General features: G+C 36.0%; 1 protein-coding gene across 21 annotated transcripts in view; it reads left to right on the top strand.

The window, feature by feature from the left end:
• The window catches only part of NRXN1 (neurexin 1), a 1,135,337-nt gene that overhangs the window by 825,996 nt on the left and 289,520 nt on the right, over positions 1 to 19,821 (top strand). The gene's annotated exons all lie outside the window — the stretch shown is intronic.

Below are 19,821 nucleotides of genomic sequence, written 5' to 3'. Positions count from 1 at the left end.
GTGTCCTTAGTTCTTTCCTCACTCTAGAATTACAGGGAATTACAGTGAATAGATTGTTTCTGTGCCTTCTTATATTCATTTTGATACATAAATATCAAGAAAGTACAGTAAGCTCTTACCATTAATATCCTGGAACCCTTGACCATTCCTTTTGCTCCAATTTCTAAGCCTACTGGAAGAATTTAGTCAGTATATCATAGATGGAAAATAATAGGTCATGAATAGAAAGCTATTTTTTTAAACTTTTGCCTTAACTGATTTATAGCTTGAAGACTCTGCCATATATTTCTGCATTCAGAGTTACTAATTTGTATAGTTGTAATTCTTTATCTTCTTGTTTTATTAAAATATTTGCAAAGTACAGGTAATCTCTTATTGCTAAGAGATATCAATATTTTACTGATATACAAAAGTAACAACCATAAGAAAGGGTCAACTATTAAACTCTAAAGGGTTATTATCATCATAGTTCTTAGTTGAAAATCTGTACCTTCTGGAAGGTTCCAAACATATATAAGTCTTTCCATTTCCCTTTGTATCTGTGAGGCATAGTTTATCTTTTCTGTCTCATGTGATTGTGTAAATTTGTTTTGTTTTGCTTTTGTCTATCCCTATAGGTTCTCCTTTTACTAGCACCCATGCCTCAGAGGACAATTTGATTAGGTCAACAGATTCTTTCCTCTTGGACACTGGCTTTCAGGCACTCATCCTAAAACAATTAGGAAAACCACCAAACACATATAGGAGGAAAATACATTATCACAGACTTTTGCAGGGTCTTAATTTTCAGTTTTATTCATTTATTTTCTTAATAAATTTTCCATTAGTTTTCCATTAGTTCCATAATTTCTAATTAGTTTTCCATTAGACTTCTATGATTTCAAATAAGCTCAGTAGGGGTTTACACTGACCACAAGAACTAAATTCATTGTTAATCTTAGAAAGAAGAAAAGAGAAAACACACAACACACACACACACACACACACACACACACACACACACACCTCAGCACAACCATTATTGAACTGCCATAAATTTTCAATTCAAAATGCAGTTGTCAAATCGGAACCCTGGGAAAGTAATTTCAACTGCCTTTCAGCAAATATCTAACAATCAAAATTGAAAGCATCTGGATTTTTATGGCATCATAAATAAATGATTAGTTAAGATAAACTTAACTAGTGCAGTAAGGAATGTTGCTGTTTAGAGTAATCTCAACTTTCTAAATGTATTTGCTCCACTCTGATTTAAGAGCCTTGCAACTTCAAAAAAATAAATAAATAAGAAAACAAGAGCTTTTGCTCCTGAAAGAAATTACTTATTGATCCATTACCAATTACACACTTACCCTCAGAAAAGTTTCTACAATGATCACTCTCAAATCGTAAGGGGCAATGTTACTGAATTTACTCAAACCACTGTTGTTTGTTTTATGGTCAGAGGGTTTTAGTCTATAAGAATGGGTGTTCTCTTTTTCTTCCAAATCTGATCAAATGTGGGTTTAAGAGTCCCTCCATACATAATGGATTGACTTTCTAGGTGTCTGTACCAACCTAGTACCTTCCACAGTTCCTTTACTTGCCATGAATTTATGACAGCTGTTCTGTGAAGGCCTCCTTCTTTCTGTATCTCCCTCTTGGTTTTGCCTGGCTATTCACTGTGGATTCATTATTTGTCTCTATACATTCTCCCTCTTGGATTTGCTATCTTCAAACTTTCCCTTGATTTGAGAGCCAATACTTGACTGGGAAATGCAAAATGTATATTGGTTCCCTGGGCTTACTAAACACCCTTGTTGGTCAGCCCTACTCCTCCTATATCAATTACTAGTATCTGTCTTAGTCCAAACCTGGCTAACTAAAATTTATCTCCCTCCCTTTTTCCTCATTGCATGTAAGTGGTGATCAGCCATTAATGACCTAGCAAGTTGCCTATATGGAAATAAATCACTTCTTAACATATTTCAACATACAAACTAAATTAACACAAGGCCAGTGTTGTGGGTTGTTTTGTTTTTGTTTTTGTTTTTGTTTTTGTTACGCATTTTACACTATTGAAGTTACCTCTAACTCCTATAATGTTGGCTACATAGAAGAGGAACACAAAGAGGAGTTAGATATTTTAAAAAGCAAAGGGAGGGTAAGAAGGGAGGGAGGAAGGGAGGAAGGATGTAAGAAAGGAGGAAGGAAGGAAAGGAAAGGAATGGAAAGGAAAGGAAAGGAAAGGAAAGGAAAGGAAAGGAAAGGAAAGGAAAGGAAAATTAAGTGTCTGAGTACTAGAGTTGATACCAGTGGGTGATAGAAATATTCTTAAATAATATTAGATTTGAGAATATTCAGACTGTATTTTGTTACATTATTTAGGTGCCTTTAAATCTATCCCAATTTTCTTTGAATCACTTATTCTGCTTCTTTCAGGGTTAGAAGTTTCAAAGGAAAGCAAGATTTGTAGAATTATAGTTTGTTTATTATTGTTGTTTGATTTTTGTTTATGAACATTACTGACTTAAAAATTAACCTGATTGATATCATAGATGATATATTTTATCTGTAAATGTTAATTATTATCCATTAAAATGCCAGAAAAACTTATGTAAACCTTCAAGATCAGCCAAACATAAACTCTGTGCTAATCTTTAAAAATTGTATTTCTACCTTTAATTAATAAGTTAATCAGTAAGCTGGAAAGTTGATTGTACTCCTCACAAGGGACTCCAGTCTTGCTGAAATGTGCAATGCCATTTCAGTTAGATAACTTTTAAAGTATGACTGGCATATAATTTCGATGAAGATGTAAATGTTTGACATCATCCCATTTCATTACATTGATTATTTGGGTTTTTACTTGAAAATATAATCATATTTAAATTTTGATTAATTGTACCCTTAAAGTTATAACAACTTGGAATAAAATGTTTTTTGAGTCAGGTAGCCTGGTTTTTAAGATATTTTAAATAATATTAATATTTCTGCTACCACTGTTATGCTCGAAGCCATATGACGTTGCTATTGAAACTTGTAAGGTTTTAGGAGGGGATGAGGGCAAGATACACTCATGAAGTAAGGAACAGTTAATTAGCATATAGCCTAGAATACTAGCACTTGATAAATATTTTCCGAAATAATAAATGAATTAATGAATTATATATTGAAAATATGATGGCTTAGGTTAAGAATAGACAGCTTTTCATTAGTCAACATGAAGCCAAAGATGCAGTATAGTTTTTATGTAACTCAGAAAGTCATTTAACTACTTAGTTATAACAGAAAAAAATGTAGCACTTGATATGCAATAGCTATATTATTGAAAAGTTGCATATTTTTATTGATTTGTTTTTTGAATCGTCAAGTAAGAATTGATTATGGTAGTTGGTTGTTTAGAGGAAACGTGTGGTGGGAATTTTTGTTGGATGAATGATTGTCTCTCTTTAGTAATTATCTCATTTATTATAACTCATTTTTATCATGAATTGTCCTCTAATTGTTTCATATCTGCCCATTACTTTCCAAAAGAGATAAACTGTCTCATGTCAGAGAACACAACTTGATAATAATGATGGTTAATAAGAAACATAGCATAATATAGAATTGGGGTTTTTCAACATTCATTTTACTACATGCTAGCAGCCTATCCAGAAATATTTTCTGAGCAACTAGTATGGCCCAGGTCTATGTTAGGCTCCATGGATACAAAAATAAATTATCTCACCACTTAGTAATCATCTCAATGAACAATTGTTGAATGGATGAATGAATGAGCCAAATAGGATCCTTGTCACCAGATAGCTTAGGTTATTTACAGCAAACATACTTTGTCCCAATGTGACTCCATTTGGTTCATCTCAGTTTTTTCCTCTTGCAGCTTTAACTTTCTTATCTGTATAATATTTGTAAGAATATAAACAGATGATTGATTTTTAGGATAAAGAATATAAAGAAGACACTTCTAAGCTGTAAAGTGTTATACACATTGAAGTTAGTGTTAAAGATTATTTAATCAATATTGAGTAAAATAATTATTAGAAACAATTAACAAAAAAGTTAAATTCATTAAAAATTAATTTATAAGGCATATCTAGAAATTTTGTCAGTGTTTTCACTCTAGAGGAAGCATCTCATATATGTCAGTCTGGCAACATTAATTACAGATTGCTTAACCCCTCTTTGACTTACAGGAGAAAGCCAGTGCAAATGTGTGCTCACTCACTGCCATGAATATTAACGTGTACATTGGTTCTGACCAGGGGAAATGTGTGGAGGGTGGTAGAAAGGAAGAGTGAAGAGTGTTCTTTGAAATTCTTTCATCTTGGGAGCATGAAAGAGCATTGCAAATTTGATTAGTGAATTGTTGTACATATTTGCCGTAAGTGTTTCTTCTTTGTACTTTGCTGGGTTGGAAGCCTTATTTTTGAAACTAAGCTCTTAATTGATTTTGATTTAGAAATACACCTTTTGATCAGTGGTTTTAGTGTAGCCTAGAAGCATAATATATTTAGAGTAAATATTACTTGTCCTAAAATAACTTATCAATATCAGTGGCAAGTCAACACTTTCTCATCTTTCTCCTCATCTCTACATTTTATTTTGCTTTAATAAATTTTATTTAATAAACATTATTTAGTATATTGTATACTTTATAATCCTGCTCTATTAAAACTAAATGTAAAAACATCTTTTTAAAGTCAACAATTATACATGAGTGCAAGATAAAACACAATTACTCTCTTACAGGCTTTTCTTGAATTTAAATTATGTTCCATCTGAAATTTTCTTTCTAACCAATAGATTCACCTATTTTAAGAGTTTTACTTTGCCATGTAATATTAAAATTTGACCCTGTTAATCATATACAGTAAATATTTTATTTGGTTTTGTGTTCCTGGTTCTTGCATGAATTAGAGAACATGTTGCCTTTTTGACTAGAATATTGAAAGAAAGACTAAAATGATGTCTTTTATAGTATGTGCTGTAAAATTCTTGTTCAGGCTTCTAAGGAATGAAAGATGCAAGTTATCTTTGGAGAAAATGGGGGAAGTTATGGTCATAGTTCTGTTGGCTTAAGTGTCATCCAGATATCTTAATATAGTCTTTATTTTCAGGATGGGTGTGGTCAAGTGCATTAATACAGACTATTTCCCTCATCATTTTCCCTTGGAAGTTAATTCAGTTTCTCATTTTTTGATTTGCTGGTTGTCACCTGTGGTACATCAGTAACTCTCTGAATTTGACTGCTAGATTTCTAGAATTATTTCCTTTTTTGAAATTCCACTGCTTTGTACTTTAAGAAAAGAGAACCAAAACAACTATCTCTACATACACCTTCTCAGTCCATGTAATTATCAATTAGAATTATCTTGCTGTATCTATTCTGAATACTTTCCAGGCCATTCCATATACTTATATCAGGTTAATTTGCTAAAATGTTTCTTTGATTCACTTGTTCCTCTATTAAACACATTGATGTCTCCCAATTGTGTACAGGTAACGAAAGGCACATTTTATGCCTGACATTTAATGTCTTCAACATTCTGAACTTAATTTCCATTTTCAGGTCCATTTTCACATAATTCTATACTTATCTTTTTACTCCAGGAAATGTATTAATCTATTTGTTAATGAACTTCTTGTCATATCTCTATATCTAACTCTGTCCAGAAAGTTTCTTCTTATTCATCTCACTGTCTCAATTCTGCTCAGTCGTCAACTTCTCTATTCAAATGTTGGATGTTTTCAGGGTTGTCTCTGGGATCTTGTAGCCTCCTGAGCTAGCAGAAAGAAGTCTAGGGCTCAGAACTGTCCTTGGAAGAGCTGCTGAAACAATACCTAGGTAGAGAAAATATTGTACATAGTTTCTGCTCCAACCAATGATCACTACTCTTCTTGATCCATTCCTCTGTGGTGGATGTCAAGCTATTTTATTTATTTTTGACAGAGACAGAATGCGAGCATGAGCTGGGGAGGGGCAGAGAGAGAGGGAGACACAGAATCCAAAGCAGGTTCCAGGCTCCAAGCTGTCAGCACAGAGCCTGACACGGGCTTGAACTCACGAACTGTGAGATCATGACCTGGGCTGAAGTTGGACACTCAACCGACTGAGCCACCCAGGCGCCCCAGATGTCAAGCTATTTTACAGAAATAGTTTCAAATCCATTCTCACTTAGGTCCTGATGAGTTTCCTTAGCAAATCTTTTCTTATGCCAAGCTCCCAAAACAAGGGACCTGTTGTTGAATCCTTTCTAACTACTGACTCTACTTCCATTTCTGCTGTGGCTCTTTTTCAAAACCTACTTTCAAGTAACATCTCTTTTGGTTCATTCAACACATCATTATTGATCACCTATGATGCAGTTCAGACTGTGCTAATTATCCTTTTCTATATAACAAATTTACCTACAATTTAGTAGTTTAAAACAAAACATTTGGAATCTTATACGAGCTTGGGAATCCAGAAGCAGCTGAACCAGGTTAAGAGATTCCCAGGAGAAGACATGGTTAAGATCTGCCATGCTCAGAACATGCCTGATACGTTTATTCTTATGATCCAGACAGAGTCCACATGTATGAGGAAGAAATGATGAGCAACAATGAAAGCATATGAAAACAGGTTATTAAGGATTCTGGTTTTGTAGAAATCTAAACACAATATAGATTGATGGAAAATGAGTAATGAAGACATTGCTTGAGGGTTAAGAACTAGTTTAGGGAAAACATACTGAATTAGGAGTCATTCGTACACTGATCAGGAAGACTCCTTTTATTACACACACACACACACACACACACACACACACACACACACACACACAAACACTGAAAGCCGTAAGCAAAATGCACAAGAGAAACAGAATTTAAAAATGCAAACAGCATAGCTAAATATGTCTGCCACAGATCAGGAAGCAAGATGAAAGTGACACAATGGCAATGGAGTCCTATTAAAGCTGATGCTGGGCCGCTGCAGACAGATGCATCTCATTTCAATGAAGGAAGGAAATGACTTAGGTGAATATACTAGGGGACACTCAAGTTAATGGTAGGCATAAATAATCTACATTTTAAATCAGGAGGAAAGAACTGGAGATAATGTTCACTGAGCTTGCAAAAGTCATTTTGATGAAAACATTTTCAGAGCTGTGAAATCCAATTTATGTTGTCTTTAGGAGCTTACTTTTGGAGGTAGTATGCTGGACCTCAGAATTCTTAGGTCAAGACAGAGGAGGCCTATACCCTACTGTAGATCAGGTGGATAAGCTGTTTAACTTTCTGCCAACAAATGTAGCCCTGGAAGAACATCCTGCCATTATGCTTCTGAGGTGACACTTTAATGGTGGGCTCTTCCCATCAAGGAAAATACTTCCTCCTGAATGTTCCCATTAGAGTCATCCTGCCCAAAAAAAGTAGAAACACAAGATTGACAGGCCTGAAAAGCTCTTTGGTGAAAGATCAAAATTTAATTGATTCTTGGAGCTTTTTGGTCTGTGAAAATAAGTCAATCTTAATATTGAGTATTATATAAAATTCAAAGTAGAATTTTAGCTAGGAAGTATAGACTACTCACTCCCAAATACACATCTTTAGTACTGACTTTCCCTCTGATGACTATACTCAGCATTTCCACCTGGATGTCTCATGGGCACCTCAAACTTACCACCTTAAAAACTGAACTCATGGGCACCTGGGTGGCTTAGTCAGTTAAGCATCTGACTCTTGATTTTAGCTCAAGTCATGATCCTAGGGTCATGGGATTGAGCTCTGCATTGGGCTCCATACTGAGTGTGGAGTCTGCTTGGGATTCTCTCTCTATCCCTCTCCTGTTCTCTCCCCCCACTCTCAAAATAGACAAATAAACTTAAAAATTAAAAAATAAAACCAAAAAACTGAACTTCTCATCTTGCAACCACATATCCATCTAATAATTACAGATTAAAACCTGACATCTCCCCCATAGTTACTCTTATGACGTTATCTGTTTCTCACCAAATTCCAGAAATGTTTCTCATAATATTTTGGAGGAGCTTCAAACTGATAGAGTGAACAGGGAATCTATACTCATCCTTGACCAGTCTTATTAGCAGGTGAGGAGTTGAGACACAATCTGGCAGAGCAGAGAGGGAAGGGTTATAGGCACAGGCAGGTAGAGTGCCGGGATCTGTCCTTACTCTCCCTGCTTTTTTTCACCAGGAAGTATTGTTTCTACTTATCAGAATTGTGTACACAGGCACTTGGTACTTCACTACTCCTAGAAAAAGAAAGTATAGTCGATTGTCTGGCAAAGAATTGGCAAATTACACTTTACTATTTTTTTTTTGTAGTGTTTGTACTCTTTTCTGTTTTTGTTAGCAAATGTGGCTCATGCAAAATTTTGGGTTCAGAGTAAAGTGATTAAGTTCCAATGGCCATTTCTTCATTTATGTTGGACAGTGAGATGTTGAGCAGCAATAAGCAGCAAGAGGGCAGAGACTTTGATCTGTTTTCTGTACCTTTGTACTCCCTGAGTCCTGCTTCAGCCTGGAATTGAGCAAATATACAAAAGAAGAAAAAAAAATGTTGCAATAATCTTTTGGTTCCACAAGTTCTGCCAGAATGCACATGTGTGCATTCTGAAAATGTTCTGGGGCAATAGGTCAGTGCTGCTGGATTGTCTCCTTTGGGATAAACCAGTTTATATTTAACTTCTTAGGGGTGAGTTAGAGATGCAAATCTGAGCCAACTACTAACATATTTCCAGTGTATATGTTGCATCTTTACTGATGCGTATCTTGAGGGAAGTGTCTGGTGAATCACACCTTACCTGGCTTTGTTGGGGAACTACTGGTCTTTAGTAAAATACCTCAAAAGACAAGCTCCTTAGCTGGCCTCAGTGAGCACTTACAATCTGGGCTTATTTTCCAGCTCCTTGTGCTGCTACTTCCACTGCAGCTCACACATATTCTTTCTTTAATTCATACATTTAACAAACCTTGCTTTTGTTTTTAAGTGTTTATTTATTTATTTTGAGAGAAAAAGCGTGAGTGGGGAACAGGTAGAGAGAAAGGGAGAGAGAGAGAATCCCAAGCAGGCTCTGCTCTGCCGGCACAAAGCCTGATATGGGGTTCAATCCCATGAACTGCGAGATCATGACCTGAGCTAAAACCAAGAGTCAGACACTTTTTTTTTTTTAATTTTTCTTTTTTAACGTTTATTTATTTTTAAGACAGAGAGAGACAGAGCATGAATGGGGGAGGGTCAGAGAGAGGGAGACACAGAATCCAAAACAGGCTCCAGGCTCTGAGCTGTCAGCACAGAGCCCAACGCGGGGCTCGAACTCACAGACTGCGAGATCATGACCTGAGCCGAAGTCGGCCGCTTAACCGACTGAGCCACCCAGGAGCTCCAAGAGTCAGACACTTTTAACCAACTGTGCCACCCAGGAACCCCAGCAAACCTTTGTATTTTATTTTTCCCCAACAAGCACCTTTTGAGGCACTGGGAATATAGCGTAAAGTAAGGTCTGGGTTTGACCTTAAATAGCCTCAAATTTAATGAATACATTTCACTCTAGTGACACATTAGCCACAGAATACAGACACAGGCTGGTATTTCAAACCTTCATTCCATAAAGGCACAATTAAAAGTTTTTAAATTTTTGAAACAATCTTTAACGTGGCTTTTGATGAAAGCAATTAGTAATTGTAGAACTATTCTAAGTTTACATATGTATCCTGTCTATATTCAGAAAAACCATATGAGAAAAAAAAATATCCTTATTAGTTTGAAAGGAAAGGAGGCACAAGTCACACAGGTGGTGAGTAAAGCCAAAATTTGAATTCAGACAGTCTGACCCTTGAGTCCATGCACTTAATCTCTGGGCCTTCCATGTGGGGGGCAGGTAAGAGTAGGAGGCAGTCCTTCCTCAGGTTACACCCAACCACTCTGCTGAATGTCACTTTATAAAATCAGACAACCTTAGCTCTTAGTATGCCAAACATCATATGAATTATGGAGCATTCCAGATTATCAGCTCCAAAACCACCTTCTCTAGTTAAATAAACACATAGAAAGTTATCTGGTGGACTGATTGCCTCAACCATTTTGTAATTAGCTAACCAGCTTTTGTAATTATTCTGCCTTATAAATTTGGGGCATGCATATTTTTTAAAGGCTCGAAACACAATTTTCAAAAAGTATCTGTACCGATAGTGAAATGGTAGTCCGGAAATGTAGACTCCCAGACACCTGTGTTCATGTTTGCTTCTCTCCCTGAAATATTCCTGTTTGCTTCGCTCCTACCTGCCCTCCTCTCCTTCCTAACCTGGTGCACATTTTATTTATTTGGATCGTGTACTTCATATATTTGCGAAGCTTTCCTTTGTTCCCTAGGGCAAAACTAATCAGGTCCTTCTTGTTAGTTACTACCCTAGTACTTTGTTTTTAATTCTATGGTACTACTTACCAAGTCACAGCTCTTTCCTTATGTGTCCTTTCAGCTCATTAAACCGTGAACTCTTCAAGGTCCCTGACCATATATTATATATCTTTATATCTCTGTATTTTCAGATACTAGCACAGTGCTTATTAATACATGTTAATACTGTTTATTGATGAAGAAATGTATGTGTGAGTGAATGGAGCCTTTCTTTTTGGCTTGTGGCCTCCCCTTCCCTCCTGCTGGTAGTTTTCCATTGTAGGGACAGGAGCTCACAAGAGGAGTGCTCTCCTTGGAGCACAGTATGAAGTAGACTCCCAAAGGATAATGGTGAAAGCATGTGACAGTGCCCTGGGACTCCCCATTTACAACCTATGGAGGCTGACACACTCAAGGCAAGTGCTGGGGCCTATCACAAATGGTCTCATTATCCGCACGGTATTCTCTGAGGGAAGGAAGACGTCTTTCAGGTTAGACCATTGACCAGCACCACTTTCAGGTTCAAATATTCCAAACAGGTAGTCACTTCCCTGAGATTTAGTCTAAGCATGCCTTTCATCTGCTGTCTGTATTATTTTGGGTACTTACATAAAAATGTCTATGATATACTTCCCTGTATTCTGACTTGATGAGAAGAGATGAATCCAAATGGAGAAAAAGAGAGAGAGAAGGAGAGAAAGCAAGCAAGCAAGCTCTCTGTGTAATCAACCTCAGTCGATTAGGGTGTAGAGGGTAATCATCCTCCACTACTCTGGCAATTTGTCCATCTTCTTTTTGTTATCCTGCTGTGCTAGCCTCTGACATGTGTTTAAATGATGGAGGTGAAACTGATTCTCCCTTTTATTAAAAGAGCTTTCAAAAATGATGTTTATTAATATATATTAAATGCTTGAAGGTATTGTTAATTATCTTCAGTAGGGTTAAAATTTCCCACTGAAATCATGCTTCCCCTATTCATTTGCTTAGTAAGAAGAACAACAGCTAAACAATACTATTTAGCATGTATTGAGTGCTTACAATGGACCAAGCACAAAACACTTTGCATAAAAATTATATTTCATTTGATATTCACAATCACCTATTGAGGTATGAATTATTACCTCAATTTTACAGATGAGCAAACTGCATTTATAAATAATTGACCCAAATCACATAGCCAGTTCTGACTTCAAAGACACGTTTTTGTTTCGTGCAAAGGAAAATTTCAGGCTAGCCCAGATACTTTTTCAAATGATCATGCAAAACAATTTACTGACCCTAAGGAGTGAGTCTTTACTATGCATTGCACTGTGAGATTCTCTAAGCATGGGCACAAGGCGGAATCTCTATGTCCTTCAACAAGAATTCACGAAATAACAGTAGAGTGCCATGATATAACACATGATATTTAGTATTAAAATTCTTGTAATGGGTGGAGTTATAGGTGTCATTGCTGGTTTGTTTTGTTTTTTTTTTTTGAGTTTTGCCTAAATGTGAGGCTAAACTAATACTGCCACAAGACTCTTGGTCTTCTGTGGAGATGAATATAAAAATAACCTGCAGTACTCTGAAAACTGGCTGGAGAGGCAGCTTTTAGCCTTTCCTCGGGTTCTAAAGCTAATGCATAAAGCCTAGACAGCTTGTCCTACTTCTTTCTTTCTTACTTTTTTTTTTCTTCTTCTTCTTCTTCTTTTTTTTTTTTTTTTTGAGTTGAATCTCTGTGTTTCTCAGCATGTGAATGAGGGGGGAGATAGGGAATTTATCTATTGCTTGTATTTCTTGCTGATTGAACATCTTCCTGACAGAAGTCTTCAAAGGAAAAGTATGTCATCCTGTTCATTATTGTTAATTAGCCGTAAAAGCCAGGCTTTGGAGGCTGTTTTCCACAGAGCAACCGCAGAGAAATGGGGCTGATATTTTAGCAGTTATATGTGAAGTGGGGTCAGGCAGCCTGCCATGTAGGTTTCAGAACTGAGCTCATGTGATCTTTAAAAGACAGGCATTGCAGAGAAATTTCACATGTATAAATAGGTTGTAAATTCTAGTCCCCCTCCCAATGCCTGATTCAAGACCAGTGGTTGGTTGGTCATTTGTAACTGGATATTGAAAAGACTGTTAAATAAATGAAGCAGCTGGATTTTTTTAGTATTCCAAATTGAAATGTAGATGTTGTTCATTATTGTGGGAGAACCATAGTATAACCATGGTCTTCATAATTAACTAGCTTTCAGTGAACTTTCTCCTTAGTAGACTGTGTTTCTATTATATAATTGTATTTTTAATTTACTGGCTATTTTTTTGAGGGTTTTTTGGGGGGGGGATTCTTCTGTCTAGACATAAACTGAATTCAATACATTAGTAATGCATAGAACTGGGTCCACCAGGCCAATAATATTTTATAACAGATTGTTCAGAGGGAGTTGAATTTTATTTGTTGTCCTATGTCTCTGTTTATTTTCCAGAAAAAAACCCCACATTTTAAATAAATTTTATTTTCTTAGATCATAAAAGTATTTTTTAAAAAAATTAAATACAATGAGAGTAAAAAGTAAAAACTGCCTGTAAATACACCAACCTTTTTACTGTGATGTCTGACATTCTAATCTTTAATTTTACACATGTACATATATATTTCCTTTATATATGTGTAAATAGTTGTATATTTGCTGGCACACCTGGACATTCTTTAAAAAAATAAAATGTTTCTGTACGATACATACTATTCTGCAGCTTGATTATTCTTATTTAATATATTTTGGACATCTTTCCATTTTAGAGCATATAATCCCATATTTACCTCATAATATCCTATTGCATGCATATACTACAATTTATTGAATGATTCCCTAATGATGGGTATTTTGTTTCAGAATCTTTCATATTACAAAGATAAAAATTTTCTTAACTTTGTAAGAAGATTATTTCATATGTATGGGTTTTTTTTAGGAAGATAAACTTCTATAAGCAGAACCACTATATTTAGTACAGAATTGTCCTTTAAGAACACTGTACTGTCAAACACTCCCACAAGCAAGTATATAAGTATGCCACAAGTAGGGCATTTTAATAAAAAAACTTCCTCATCATTTCTGAATAATTGAGCCCCAGGGGTGCCTGGGTGGCTCAGTCTGTTGAGCATTGACTCTTGATTTCAACTCAGGTCATGATCTCACTTTTTGTGGGTTCGAGCCCCATATGGGGCTCTGTGCTGATGGTGTGGAGCCTGCTAGGAATTCTCTCTCTCTCCCTCTTTCTCTGCCCTTTCCCTGCTCTTGCTGTCTCTCTCTCTCTCTAAATAAATAAATAAACTTAAAAAGAAAATAAATAAACTTGAAAAGAAAAGAAATTGCATTGGTTTAGAGGTGATACCAAAGCCCCTTTAGCTTTGGACACAATTTTTTCTCATATGCTGACAACATTCTCAGAACAGCAGTGGGCTAAGGAGGCTGGATAACAGGTTTATGAATCATGTAGCTCTTTTTAGGAAAGCAGTGCTACATAGTTTTCTCGGAAGAGACAGGCAGGCAAGAGGTTAATGTCCCAGTGGGAGGCAGTACTCATTTCAGAGTCTGCCTCTGTGTTCCTCACCTTCCACACGTTCCATAATTCTTCATTTTGCCCCTAGTCACTTCTTATTTTGATCATGCAGTCCCCAGGACTTGTGCAACAGCAGTGGAACGTGACAGGCTTTTAAATGTATTAATACTGTCAACATTATTGTGGTTAATCTTAATATAACAGAGTAACAACAGGTTCTGCTATTAAGCGTTTAGTAAGGCACGGATGTCTTACGCTCTCGATAGCCCTTTTAAATGAGAAAGTTCTCGAGCTCAGAAAGTGGATTACATCAAGGGACCAGCTCATATGTTGTGTACCATTTGGTAATGGCTAAGATTAAACTGAAAGAAGTAAAATGTTCAGAAGGGGAAAAAAGATGTAGCTATTTAAGTTTCTCAAATTCTACATGTGATTGTTTACTTGAGTCTTATCATATCCATTATGAGCTAAATCACAGCTGATAGAACCACATTTAAAATTTGAGAATATTTTAGTTAGCTTGCCATTTTCTATTAGTAATGCATGAATGTAATTTAAGCATGTGAAATATAACCCAAATGATAGTTTTTCTTTGAACTTTTTAAATTGTTTTCAAGGTGCTACTACCTTGAGTTTTACTAATGAAAGGTAAAATTAAAACATGTAACTATGGAGTTTAATAGGCACTGAGAATATTTGATAATGCCACGGCTGTCTATATTATATCCACTAACATATTTAATAGCTGAACAGATGCATCTTGCTATGGCAACACATGGTACTGAGCAGCAGGGAGTCCCATTTGACAAGTCAGTTTTTATTTTATTTCTTTATCCCAAACCTTCTCTAATAATCCCAGATTTCAGTGTGTTTTGATTTGTTAGGCAGCAAGCAGATAAGAGAGATTCTGTTCTCTGTTGCTTACTTCCAACAGGTTGTTTGGCTTCAAGATACAAAGCCTGGGAGATTCTATAATAAAATAACTGGGCAAGACTGGGTAAGACGCACAACACTCAGAATGACATATCCCTAAAATACATGCATTCAGTACAAAATGGACAGAGTACCATCTTCAAGGAATATCTGTACTGTATCAGATTAGTAAGCATCAGATTAGTAAGATAATTCTAGCAATCAGCCTTTCAGTAAATACTAATTATGTGGTAAGCAGGTTATTTGGTTGTGACGGTTTGTATATACATCTTCTAGTTGCTTTACTTAACTAGCAATAGCTTTTGTCAGCAGAGATGCCCAAGGGAAACTGGGGTTGTTTGGTGTTGCAAGATTTGCTCTCTGAGGATCAATTCTTTGGAGTTTTCCATGAGCTATTTTCCAATCCTTTAATTGCCTGTATCTAGAAAAAAAAATACTGATATACATTCTAAAGCTAAAATAAGATGACTGTCTAGCTAATGTATTTTGAGATTCACAGAAAGATGAGGAATTGATAATGGACCATTTGAAATAGATTTTACCAAAGATCCTGTGCAGCTATATTGAAAATTGTAAAATTGTTGAAATTGGATACATTTTATTGAACTTCACGGATTTCTGGTGTGCTTTGTGTGGTGAGGGAATTATACTGCCATGGAATCTAAAATGTGAAAAAGCTTGGTTTAAATCTGATGGACTGTCCTAATGCAATTATCAATTATCTGAAAGAGACAAAACAGTTGTAGTTCTGCAGGTTTATCGACCATCTACTTTAGCAGGGTCTGCATAATCACCACCCAGAATCTGTTTAAGCACTCACAATGTTCGTCTTTTCCTGGCCCCATGGTTATTATGCCCAATCTATCATTGCCTCAACAGTCCACACTAATTCAGTGACTTCAAGTAGCCCTCTAGGTTTGCACAACTGGGAGAATTTATTTATTTCCATTGCAGGAGTGGTGAAGTGTTTTCCCCTACTCAGACCTCTCTCTGTTAAAATGTTGAACCTCGGCAGCCATGGTTAGGGAGTTGGACTGATTATGCTGTCTGTTAGTATGACTCATAATTCACATGTTCACATAAGCCTGCTGCAAGAAAACATTCCTAATAAGTGATCACTTCAACATCTGTTTTCTGGCCAGTAGGACTGAGAAGCTGGAATATCTTTAAAGCGGGACAATAGGATAAGAGGTTTACATACTCTTTGATTTAACCTTGTTTTTTTCATTTTATACTAAGGATATAAGTATTTCTATAACCACTTAATTTAACTTGTTTGGGTTGTTGAAAATAAGGAGTTAACGTAAACCTGAGCTCACAAGGCCTTTTCATCACCTAGGCTTGATGACAAATTTTTGGTAAAATTCTCATATTGTGACTAAGAGTTCTTATTTCCAAACCCAGAGTCTTATATACCAACCAGAATGTTATTCTCTCTCTCAAAATGGTACATAGGAGGATGATATTTAAAATAGTGAAAACTGTGTGGATAACATACAGATGTAGTTAGTCACAAAACAAATTATCATCTTCGAGGAGTTCTAAAGTTAGTTAGATAGTAAGACTGCTAGATGTAGCTGTTTGTCTTCTGCTATGCCTGATGAAGAGATGGCTCCAAGCCCATTTGAATATAAGGAAAGCAGTATCACCCCCATTAAAACTGCAAATGAATCTTTGAAAGATGGTAACTATTCACTCAGAGGAATAAAACCTGTAACCACTGGAGTATTGTATATTTGGTGAACATCATAGTGAAGCCGACACCTAATTTCATAGGATTTATTCAATGGAGAATAAAAAATGTAGAGGCTGCTGGTATGTCTCTCTCTCAAACTATTTTCAAATGTGGAATAAAATTAAATGTTTTTGGAAAGGGCACTCTTGACTACTTTGTTTTGCATATATAAAACAGGAATCTCAGTGCTTTTAAGTTAAGATGAACTAAAATGTCACTAGGTCCAAAAAGTTGAGATGAATTTCAGTATCTGGAAAGGGCGCTCACTTAGATGTTCATTTGTTTTCTTACTCACTAAAGACTAAAGATGCCCAAATTAAAAAAAATATATATGTATTTATTTATTTTGAGAGAGAGAGAGAAACAGAGAGTGAGCGTGGGGGAGGGGTAGAGAGAGAGGAAGGGAGAGAGAGAGAATCCCAAGCAGGCTCCATGCTGTCAGTGCAGAGCCCTATGCAGGGCTCAATTCCACAAATCATGAGATCATGAGCTGAGCCAAAATCAGGAGTTGGATGCTTAACCGACTGAGCTACCAAGGTACCCCAAGATGTTTGAATTTTTAGAAAGTAAATGGATCATACTGCTGCAATTTGCTGAAGGTTTAGATCTTGTCTTACACACCAAGATACACAAATGTCTTTTTGTACAAAATCTTGGGTGTGGAGGAGGCTATAATTGTAGTTGAATATGAAGCATACTGAAGGACTTTGTGATCTGAGGGAAATAAAGAAGGCACTGAACCTTAAGGAGAGCACAATCAAGTCTTAGAGAACTGTGGTGGGATATTATTCTATTCTGAGAGAATCATCTACATTTGACAGAGAGAATGGGGTCCATACTAGAAGCAGGAAGACTTCTCCAGAAGGATGTTTAGAGCTAATATACATTGAATTCCCACTGGAGGTAGGGAGTCTTTCATTCATTCATGAATTATTTGTTGAGGACCTTCAAGTGCACAAAACCTTGTTAGTTTCTTATGATATAAATTTGTATAAGAGATTGCACATGCTTCAATAAAATTGAAAAATAGTGAAGATAAGACATTTAAAGAAAAATATTTTTAAAATTTACTTATTTATTTTGAAAGAGACAAAGACAGAGTGAGTGGGGGAGGGGCAGGGAGTGAGGGATACAGAGAATCCCAAGCAGGCTTTGCACTGTCAGCACAGATTGTGACGTGGGGCTCAGACCCATGAAACTGTAAGATCATGAACTGAGCTGAAACCAAGAGTTGGATGCTTAACTGGCTAAGCCACCCAGGTGCCCCTAAAGAAAGAATTTTTAAGTGATATAGTAAAGACAATAATAGAAGCACTGGAACTTACATTAGTAGCATAAAGGAAAGAATCATGAATTTTGCTTTGGTGCCTCAGGAGCACTTTTGCCGAGGAGGTAGTGTGTCGGGCATGTGTGGGTGAAGAGTTTGCCAAATACACAAAAGTAAGCAAAGGGGGGCATCAGGAATAATATAAGGAAGGGTAGATATAGCACAGAGTGTCTTATTAATTGTGTGTACTTGAATATATCACAGAGGAGGCATTGGAAAATGTTTTCTGAATGAATGGTTAAATGGGAAACATCTTATCAGGTTTTCTAATAATAATAACTTGGACTGAAAGAAAAGAAGCAACATGAGTTTAACAAGAGTACAAGTACTGTCATACTACATGGAGATTTAAAGTAACATCCTGAAGCTTTACTGTAAGTTGCATTCAGGATAGCACTCTGGGTTGTGAAGGTTGTAAGGATGACCTTCAACCAGGCATTCTGGTGACAGACATGCTGCACAGACCCACAGAATGCTGTATCCCATGCTGTCCTAAGACTTGTTCTTTGGGTCCCCTGCTATAATTAGTTCTGTCCTTCTCTCTAGACATTTCTGAAAGGTGATCCAAATTGAGAGTTGAGCCCCCTATCTATGAGAAGTTTTTGTATAATTACATGCTTCAACAAAGAGTTTTAAAGTAAGTAATTATAGATCAAGTCAGATAAATGATGGCCCTATGATTTTAGGGGTTTTCCACGCTTTGTTTTTTTCTAGTCACTTGGCTGCTCAACTAATTCAGTGGGCACAGACACAGCAATAGCTGTGTTGTTGAATCATGCTTAATATTTTACTGTAATTCTCATATACACACTGAACATACTGCTTAAAGATAATTTGTAAAGATGTGGTTGAGGATAAATTTACTACTTTTTAAACATTCTTTGCTATTCTTAACATTAACAAAAATTAGTCTGTAAAATATATTTATTGTGATGCTCATAATCAAGGAGTGGGAAAAAATGTAGAGAATATTGACTGTATTAGGAGGCACTGCTTATGCAGTCTGTTTTGCTACAGTAACACATCTGATCCCTTTCTAATTACCATATTAATCTTCACTAGTATCTGACCCAAGTGTTATATACCAGGATTGCCAGGAACATGACAAGGTCATCGCTTTTGACCCTTCAAGACATATGAAGAAGCTATTTTTAGCCACATCTTTTGGAGGCTTCCAACACATAAAATAAGTTCTGTCATAGATATTTCTTTACTTTCTAAAAAAAATAGTAATATTTCACAATATACTCTGTGTAGTTTAGACCTTATGATTACTCTGGACATGAATTCTCTGCTTTGAGGATAGCAGGTGCATATTTGGAATTACCCACAAATATGAAATCCTTTCTTTGAAATTATGTTAACATGGTCCCATTGATCATTAAAACCTGAGTTGAACTTTCTATTCTACAACATATGCAGAAAATTAGTGTGGCAGTTCTGTTGTCCCCAGAGGCTGTGGTTTCCTGAGTTCAATAAAGCACTCCATTTTCTTTCTTTCTTTTTTTTTTTTTTTAAAGGCTTGAAAACAGAAAGCTAAAAATGAGAAAATGTCTTTTGGCATGTCCCAATCTCTGCTCATTTACATTTAAAAAAAATTTAGATCTTGCAGAATCTCTTGATTTGTTATCATGAAGATAAAAAATGATTCAAAGAGCGTAATTCTGCTTCCTAATTCTAGTTTGTAAATAGTTTGGGTATGTGGGTTGAAGCCTATAAATACAATCCCCACATGCAACTTCTAAACCAAAATTTTTAAATTGGACCAATTTTCCCATAACATGTTGCTACTTCATAGTAGAGCATCCAATTTGAATACAATGCAATCAATATAATAATGTTCATAAGCATCAAAACAGTAAAACTGTAGGCACAATTTATTAATACATTTAGCTTTAAAGTATAAAA

This window comes from Panthera leo, chromosome A3 (genome assembly GCF_018350215.1).
Source record: "Panthera leo isolate Ple1 chromosome A3, P.leo_Ple1_pat1.1, whole genome shotgun sequence".
Lineage (NCBI taxonomy): Eukaryota > Metazoa > Chordata > Mammalia > Carnivora > Felidae > Panthera > Panthera leo.
Note: the sequence above shows the minus strand (reverse complement) of the source record. Positions and strands in the feature narration are given on the sequence as shown.